The sequence below is a fragment of the Oryctolagus cuniculus genome, chromosome 6 (assembly GCF_964237555.1).
Source record: "Oryctolagus cuniculus chromosome 6, mOryCun1.1, whole genome shotgun sequence".
NCBI classification, from domain to species: domain Eukaryota; kingdom Metazoa; phylum Chordata; class Mammalia; order Lagomorpha; family Leporidae; genus Oryctolagus; species Oryctolagus cuniculus.
Window position 1 is genome coordinate 73,722,564 of NC_091437.1, and position 10,158 is coordinate 73,732,721.

Here is a 10,158-nt window from a genome sequence, read left to right on the forward strand (position 1 = left end):
TCCTATTAAAAATAACTGTATAGATTTTCCTATGAAACAAGGAAATTGTAAACCAGAAAGACAGCAAAAAGTGCTGCGAAAAGTGATCACAAACTCTCAGGTGACTAATATCTTCTCTAATGCTGACAATTCAGCTGTTTCCAGGTGACTTTATCTTTGGTTGTAGTTTAAACTTATTAACTGCTCCTCTCATATTTTGTGTTATATCTTATCATAATAATTTAATACATAGAAAAACAGTACACTATTTAATAACTTGCTATATTGCTTGGAAATACCTTTCTCTGTCAAATCTACTAAGAATTTTGCATCAGCATTTTCATAAATCAGACACAATCTTTGTGACATACTTTTGTTCACTAACTATTTCTGTCAATCACATGCTATTTTCTTTCTTATATCACTGGGACAGTATGCATTAAAGCAGAAGATTAGATGCCATCAGTTAATAGCATATGTCTGGACTGAAAAAGAAAAAATTAGCACACACAGGTGTGTGAAAGGATGATTTACAATAAAATCATATTTTGGTTTTTGTTTAAAGGTAGTCTACAATTGACTTAAGAGTTGACAACATTGTTTTAATTTATACATTTGAAGTTTCAGTTTAGTGCTTCCTAAATATAATGATAGTTATCAAGTCAAATGAACTTAAAAATACAAAATAAAAATTCAGGTTTTCTAGGGTTCACAGAGTTGTTTATGCATTAACTATATCTAACTTCATAGTATTTCCATCATCAAAAATGAACTCGTTAGTAGTTACCCTCTTTCAGCCCAATTAGCAACAAGTCATGCATATTATGTCTCTTCTTCTTCTTCTTCTTTTTTTTTTTTTTTTTTGAGAGACACCAAGGTAATGAGCTTTTTGGTTTTGGTATTTTTGTTTTTATCCCCAGAAACCTTTTATTTAAGGTATACAAACTGCATGCACTTCATAACTACAAATTTTGGAAGATAGTGATTCTTCCCACCCTACCAACCCTCCCACCCACACCTGACCCTTCTTCTTCCCTCTGCAATTCCCATTCCTATTTTTCACCAAATTCTATTTTCTTTTTCGTAACTTTTATTTAATAAATATAAATTTCCGAAGTACAGCTTTTGAATTATAGTGGCCCTTCCCCCCATAACCTCCCTCCCACCCACAAACCTCCCATCTCCCACTCCCTCTCCCATTCCATTCACATCAAGATTCAGTTTCAATTATCTTTATATACAGAAGATTAATTTAGTATATATTAAGTAAAGCTTTCAACAGTTTGCACCCACAAAGATACACAAGTGTAAAGTACTGTTTGAATACTAGTTATACCATTAATTCTTATAGTACAACACATATAAGGACAGAGATCCTACATGGGGAGTAAGTGCATAGTGACTCCTGTTGTTGATTTAACAAATGACACTACTCTTGTTTATGGCATCAGCAATCACTCTAGCCTCTTGTCATGAGTTGTCAAGGCTACAGAAGCCTTTTGAGTTCTCCAACTCCGATCTTATTTAGACAGGGTCATAGTCAAAGTGTAAGTCCTCTCCTCCCTTCAGAGAAAGGTACCTCCTTCTTTGATGACCCATTCTTTCCACTGGGATCTCACTCACAGAGATCTTTCATTTAGGTCATTTTTTTTTTCCAGAGTGTCTTGGCTTTCCATGCCTGAAATACTCTCATGGGCTCTTCAGCCAGATCCAAATGGCTTAAGGGCTGATTCTGAGGCCAGAGTGCTGTTTAGGACATCTGCCATTCTGTGAGTCTGATGTGTATCCCTCTTCTCATGTTGGATCATTCTCTGCTTTTTTATTCTATCAGTTGGTATTATTTACATGATCCCTTTGACTCTTAGACCTATCAGTATGATCAACTGTGAACTGAAACTGATGACTTGGACTAGTGAGATGGCATTGGTACATGCCACCTTGATGGGATTGAATTGGAATCCCCTGGCACCTTTCTAACTCTACAGTTTGGGGCAAGTCAGCTTGCCCAAATTGTACATCTCTTCCCTCTCTTATTCCCATTCTTATATTTAACAGAGATCATTTTTCAGTTAAATTTAAACACCTAAGAATAACTGTGTGTTAATTACAGAGTTCAACCAATAGTATTAAGTAGAACAAGTCTCTTCTAAGTTTTTATGTTGAAGCCTATTTTTTTCTGATATTAGGATGGCTATACTAGCTCTTTTTTACTTTCTGTTAGCATGAAACATCTTTTCCATCCTTTCACTTTTAGTCAGCATGTATCTTCATTGGTGAGATGTGTTTCTTGTAAGCAGCAAATAGATGGGTCTTGTTTTTTATTCCATTCACCCTGTCTATATCTTTTAACTAGAGAGTTGAGGCCATTTATGTTCAAGATTGATATTGGTGACAACTTGGCCTTGCCATTTTTCCACAAATCCTTGTACTGTTTACTTTTGATTTCTTTCATACTTTCACTGGGATATTTTATGCCTTCACATTCTTTCATAGTGATGACCACGTTTTTGTCTTTCTGTGTGTAGCACATCCTTAAGCATCTTTTGTAAAGCTGGATGAGTGGTTACAAATTCTTTCAATTTCTGTTTGTTATGGAAGGTCTTTTTTTCACCTTCACCCATAAATAACAGCTTTGCAGTGTATAGTGTTCTGGGTTGACAATATTTTTCTCTGAAGAAGTGGATTCTATCTCAAAATTCTCTTCTAACCTGTAGAGTTTCTGATGAGAAGGCAGCCGTGAGTCTAACTGAAGATCCTCTGAAAATAATTTACACTTCTCTCATGCCCATTTTAGAATCATTTCTTTATTTTTTACTTTGGAAAATTTGACTACAGTATGTCATTGTGAAAATCTTTTCTGGTCATATCTACTAGGAGTACTATGTGCTACCTGTACTTGGACCTCCTTTTATTTCTTGAAATTAGTGAAGTTTTTTTGTAATTATTTCAGTAAAAGGCCCTTTAATTCATTTTCTCTTTCCACACCTTCAGGAACTCCTAATGTCATATGTTGGGTTGTTTGATAGTATCCCATTAATCTCCAACACTGTTTTTAATTTTTCTAATTTCTTCTCTTTTTTTTTTTTTGTTCTGATCTGACTGTAAAATTTCCAGTTTTGTCTTTGAACTCGGATATTCTTGCTTCTGCCTCACCAAATCTGTTGTTTAGGCTTTCTATCACATTTTTTATTTGATCTATTGAATTCTTCATTTTTAATATTTCATTTTTATTTCTCTTTAAAATCTCAATTTGCTGGGAAAATTTTCATTCATGTCATTTATGGATTTCTTTAATTTGTGGATTTACTTCTGATTACTTGTAAGTAATCTTGTGATCATTTTTTAAATTCCATTGCTGGTATTTCCTCAATCTCTTTGTTTTCGCATTCTAATATTTAAGTTTTGTTGTGTCCTTTTGGGGGCATCACGTTGTCTTACTTATTCTTGTTTTTCGAATTTCTGCTTTTATTTTTAGGCATTTGTGGAAACACTGGTTTTTTCATTTTTTCCTCTGATGGCTTTTATCTTTGGTATGCCTCTGTGGAATAATGGAGTCTCTGCTCTTTCAGTGAAACCCAAAGATGTGTCCAGGGAGCTCTGTTCAGTGCTTCAGGATGAGGGGAGTACCAAGGTGACATCCAAGGTGGCATGGTAAGTCCTCCTTTTTTTTAGAAGGGAGTGTTTGATCAGCTATTTTGGCTGATCACTCTCACCTCCTCTCCTCCAAGGTGACCAGTGCCCAGTCACTAGCCCCAGTGGGTGTAATATTCATCCAGAACCACACAAAGGATCCATGCAGTCCTCAGCATTAGTATCAATCCCGTAGCAGTGATTCTCCCTAGGCTATCAGTGAGCCCAGAGTGGGTGGAGCTGTTCAGAGTGATTGCCCAGAGATCCAACCACACCCTGTGCCCTTCCAGGAGGCCCAGCATTAACACAGTCTCACTACACAAGCCTCTCATGGTCATGGGTTCCCAGCTCCTGCTTAATTCTCCCATCCAGACTCAGGTATCTCTTCTTGGCTGGTTGCTGTTCATTCAGACACAGGCTGGTGCAGCAGTTAGGTATATCCAAAATGGTGCAAGCCCTCTCTCAACTAGTTACAGGATGCTGTTGTTTGGTGGTCAGGGAGAGAAGCACACCCCTTTTTTCCCTCTATTTTGGCAGGTACACTGTCCTCTATAGGGCTCCTAGCTGGGCTCACACCAGGGTATTCTACAGTTTTATCACCAGTGACTTGGGCAGCTGCAGTCTGGTCTCACCTCACTCCCCAAAGCTGGTGCTGAAGCTTTCACCTGCTGGAGTCCTGTGTTGTGTCCACGTTCACGCTTTGCATCCACACCTTCCACGTAGACCCACAACACCCATCTAACTTTCTACTGCAGTTTTCTTTCTAACTCTCTTCTGAGACAGCACTCTCTCCACTATTTTTACTACCTCCCCCTAGACTACAGCAGTAAGCTTCCTCCCTATTCTGCCATTTTGATGCCCAATCTCCATATTCTTTACATTTTGTATAAATGGAGTCAAACAATATGTGGTCTTTGTGAATGATTTTTTTTCACCTGTTTAATGTTTTCTTTTGTAAAATTTAAATGCATTCAATTGAGAGACAGAGTTACATAGAGAGGGAAAAACAGAGAGAAAGAAAGAGAGAGAGAAACAGAGACAGAGACAGAGAGACAGAGGTATCTTCCATCCACTAATTCATTCCCAAAACAGCCACAACAGCTGGAGCTGAGCCCATCCAAAGCCAGGAGCCAGGAGCTTCTTCTGGATCTCCCACATGGTTGCAGGGACTCAAGCACTTGAGCCAGCTTCTACCGCTCTCTCAGGCACATTAGCAAAGAGCTGGATTGAGAATGGAGGAACAAGGATTCAAACAGGAACCAATAGGGGATGCTGGCTCAGCAGGTGGAGGCTTAACCTACTATGCCATAATGCCAGAAACACACCTTGTGTAGTGCTTTCAAGGTTAATTCTTGTTCTTTCATGAGTCAGTGCATCATTCTTTGGATAGATAACATTGCATTTGTCTATTAAATTGATGAACACTTGAGTTATTTCTATATTCTGGCTATTACAAATAACGCTGATATAAATATACATGTACAAAGGTTTAATTTGGCATATGTGTTCAACTCCCTTGATATGTACCTTAGAAAAGAATTCCTGTGCCATACTACATCTCTGTTTTTGCACTTTGAGGAACTAATCAGCTGTTATTCAAACCAGGTATGCCATGGGTCAGCATTGTGGCACAGCAGGTTATCTGCCACCTCTGATACTGGCATTCTCTTTGGTCTGGTCCAAACTCCAGCTGCTCTGGTTCTGGTTTAGGTCCCTGTTAATGCACCTAGGAAAGCAGCACAAAACGGCTCAAGGCTTTGGGTACCTGTATCCATTTGTGAGAGCTGAATGGATATCTCGGCTGCTGGCCTAGCCTGGTTCACTCTCAACTGCTATGACCATTGGGGGAGTGAATCAGAAAGCAGATGATCTCTCTCTCTCTCTCTCTCAATCTCTCTCTCAACTTATCCTTTAAAATAAATGAGTGAATTCTTTGAAAAATGCTGCACCATTTTATAATCTTATATAAGTAAGTTCAATTATTTAACAAACTCTAAAATTTGCTATTGACTACATTTTCTATTTATTTCATCTTAGTTGATGCAAAGTACTGTTTGTAGTTTTGAATTACATTTTCATAATGAATAATAGTGTACAAGATATTTTAATATGTTCATTAACCATTTGTTTACCTTCTTTTAAGAAACATATTTACAATAATCATTTATATTTAATAGAGATTTTGTAATTTTACTAAGTTGTACATCTTCTTTATATGAACTAAATACATATTATCCATCACATATGAGATTTATAATATTTTGCCTCTTCTCTAGGTTGTCTTTTCATTATTTTGATAGTGTTGCTTGAAGGGCATATTGCATTTATGTCATGTAATTTATCACTTTTTCCCTTTGTCCATGCACTTCTGGTGTCACATCTATATATCCATTGTAAAATATAAAGTCATGTAGATTTACCTCCGTATTTGCTCTTAAAAGTGGTATAGGTTTATCTCTTACATTAGGTTCCCCGGTATATTTTAGGTTTTGTATTTGGTGTAAGAAAGGAGCACAACTTCATTATTTGTATTTGGATATCCAGTTTTCCCAGCAGCCTTTGTGGAATATTATCCTTTATCATTGAATTGTTACAGCATAATTTCAAAATTAGTTGACTATAAATGTAAATCTCAGTGCTATTCTCAATTCTCTTCCACTGAACTATATGTTTATGTATATGCTATCATTACAGTTTTGATTAATGTATTTTTAGTAAGTTTTGAAATTGCGAAATGAGTCCTCTAAATTTGCAGGACTGTATGTGGTATTCTGGCTCTCTATATTTCCATATAAATTTAGGGTCAGCTTGTCAATTTTTTAAAACACCAAAAATATCCAAAATTTTTATCAGGACTTGGATGAATCTATAATAAATTTGTGAATTACTACCATTTACGCAATGTTGTCTTTTGATTCATGGATGTGAAATTTATTCACATTTCCCCTAATTTCTTATAACAAGGCCTCAAAGTCTTCATTGATAAGTATTGAATTATTTTTGCCCTTATACTTTTTTTTTGTACTTCCCTAATTAATAGTTACTTTATTTGTGAGATTGACTGACAAAGATCTTCCATCCACAGGTTGACTCATGAAATATCCATAACTGTTGGGGCTAGTCTTGGCAAATACCAGGAGCCTGGAACTCAACCTGAGTCTCATACACAGATGGTAGAGATCCAACTACTTGAGCCATGACCTGAGCCTTCCAAGGGTACAAATACACAGGATGCTGGAGTTGGGAGAAGAGCTGAGACCCAAACCTGGGCACTCTAATGTGAGAGGTTGGTGTGAGTTGTCTTAAACACCGTGTCAAATTTTTGCCCTTGCAATGATTTATTGAATACATTTCTACATGTTTTATCTATTAAACACTATTGTAAATGGATTATTTTCATAATTTATTTCTCAGCATGCTTATTTACTGCCATGCAGAGAATATAATTGATTTCTAGATATTAATCTTATACCTTGAAAATATAATGAACATAAGTATTAGGTTGAAAACTCCATTTTAATGGGTTCCTTAAGATTGTCTATATGCATGATCACATCATAAGAAAATTGAGTTTGCTTCCTTTCCAAACTGGATCCTATTTATTACTTTCCTTTATAAATGAATATTATTGGAGAGATCCATGATGGCTGAATAAACGAAATGTGCTGATTTTGACCACAGGTAGCTAACAGAAGAAAAGGGGAAGGAACTGTATTTTCAGGGGACAATTGTAGAGCAGATTGCAGCAGAAATTTTGTAGAAGGAAGAGAAATGCCATTGAGCAGAATAGATGGTACATTCATTCATTCAGCAGCAGCAGGGCACTGCAGGCAACTCCGACAGCTGGCATCTGGATAAGACACCATTTTCCTGAAGCAAGGTTAGGAGGACCTGCAGAAGCCTGTATACTGCTGATATTGCCTGAGGGAGAACCTCACAGACACCACTGAATTTGTGCCTGGCCTGGAGGGTTGGGGTGTGCTGTATACCAACTGAAGCCTATGAAATGTTTCCCTCCCTTCACTCTATCAAGGCCTGCACTTAATTTGTCTTTTTTTTTTTTTTTTTTTTTTTGACAGGCAGAGTGGACAGTGAGAGAGAGACAGAGAGAAAGGTCTTCCTTTGCCGTTGATTCACCCTCTGGCCGCCATGGCCAGCGCGCTGCGGCCGACGCACTGCGCTGATCTGATGGCAGGAGCCAGGTACTTATCCTGGTCTCCCATGGGGTGCTGGGCCCAAGCACTTGGGCCATCCTCCACTGCACTCCCTGGCCACAGCAGAGAGCTGGCCTGGAAGAGGGGCAACCGGGACAGAATCCAGCGCCCCGACCAGGACCAGAACCCGGTGTGCCAGTGCCGCAAGGTGAAGGATTAGCCTAGTGAGCTGCGGCGCCGGCCTCAATTTGTCTTGACAGAGAACTGACCAACTTTTGTCAGTCAGGCAACTGGTGCTGGTAATGCTGTGGCTCTTTCCATGGACAGGGGAGACTCATGGGGCTGAGAGTAGATGCCTTGCTTGCTGTGACTCTGAGAACCCCATATGCAGTGACTGGGAATTCTGTGATTATGTGATAGGGTATTTGGTGTGGCTAACTCTTTGGACAGCCACTGTGTCTGGCTTAAGAGACTCAGAATTCCCTGAATGCCTTGGGTGGGTCACAGAAGAGGGTTCTGTGCTTACATTGAGGAGCGTGACGATCCTTTGTGTGGTTGGTGCACCTGCATGGGTGGGTTGTTTAGCCTCTATGGGCTCAGCCTGGGACGTTGATTCATCTTGGCAGAGAGGTGCTGAGGCTATAACCACAGCCAATGCAATCACACCTTCTCTGCTGGTGATAGAGCTCTACCACATCCAACTTGGGTGCCACTGAGGACACTTTTCCCGCCCTGCAGCACTGGCCAAAACTAACTGGCTCCACATAACATATGCCTCTGGATATCTAGTGAAGGAGAATGACAAGAATAACCCAAACACAAAGTTAGTAGGGGCAAAGAAATAGTAAATACTTGAGAAGAAATAAACAAATTTAAACAAAAAATAAACAAAAGATAAATGAAATGAACAGCTGTTTTTTGAGAAAATAAAGAAAATTGATACACAATTAGCCCAACTTACCAAAAAAGGAAAACCACATTAAAAAAATCAGAGATGAAAATGGGAAGGTTACAAATCAATACAACAGAAACAAAAAGAACCATCAGAAATAACTATAAATACATAGATACCAACAAATTCAAAAATCTAGAAGAAATGGATAGAGTTCTAGATAGATATAATCTACCAAAATTGAGTCATGAACCATAGAAACCTAAGCAGACTGATAACCAAGATGGAGATTGAATCATTAAAAAAGACACGCCCAGGAAAGACATGCCCAGGACTGGATGGCTTCACTGCTGAATTCCACTAAACTTTTAAATAAGAAGTAATTCCAATTCTTTTCATAACTATTCAAAACAATTGAAAATGAGGGAATCCTCTCAAACTTTTTCTATGAGTCCATTATCACCTCAAATAACAAACCAGAAAAAGATACAACAAAGAAAGATAACTATAGACCAATATCCTTAATGAAAGTATATATAAAAATATTCAACAAAATACTAGCTAATTGAATCCAACAACACATTAGAAAGATCATTCAACAGGACCAAGTGGGATTTATCCCTGGTATGCACGGATGGTTCAACATAAGCAAATCAGTAAATGTGTTATGTCACATTAACAAACTGAATAATAAAAAACACAAGATTATCTTAATAGATACAAAAAAAAGCATTTGATACGAAACAGCATCTTTTCATGAGGAAACTTTAAGCAAATTGGGTATAGAGGGAACATACCTCAACACCGTCAACTTGAATTGAACTTTGGAAATGACCCCACGTTTTCAAGATTCTAAGGAACATTTCTTCAAGAAAAATGGATGAAGTTCAGTAGGAATGGCAAGGTCTGTGACATTTTAACTCACTTTGTTTTGTTGTCTTCCTCTCTCTAGGTCCACAGAGATCTGGTAAACGAACATAACCGCAGGCCTTGTGAAAATGCACCTGTGCAGGAATAACTGGAGAAGACAGGTGAACTTAAATCTCACAGCACTTCCTGAAATTCCTCACTACTTGATTTCTCTGACAATTCTCTGGAAGCCTTCACTTGAAACACTTGGGTTGATTTGACCTGACACACACACACAGTGTTTCTTCTGAGACATTTACGAAAACATCATGTCAATTATTCAACTTTGTAGGTCCAGGAAGTAGACATAAGAGTGTAGAAATACAGGATGCTGGCCAAAATTCTTAAAAGGGAAAGGTGGGGGAAGAAAATATATGAGGAGACTTCAAACTCATGTGAAATGCGTTTATGTAAAAACTATGCATAGGTTTCAAAAATGTGCACCAAGATGAACTTTTATTGCAATTGAATGTTGCACAAATTTTTTGAATTCCTATTTTACAAAGGGAGATTTGTTTAAATATTTATTTATTTGACACAGAACATCAGAGGGGCAGAGAGGGACACACACACACACACACACACACAGATTAG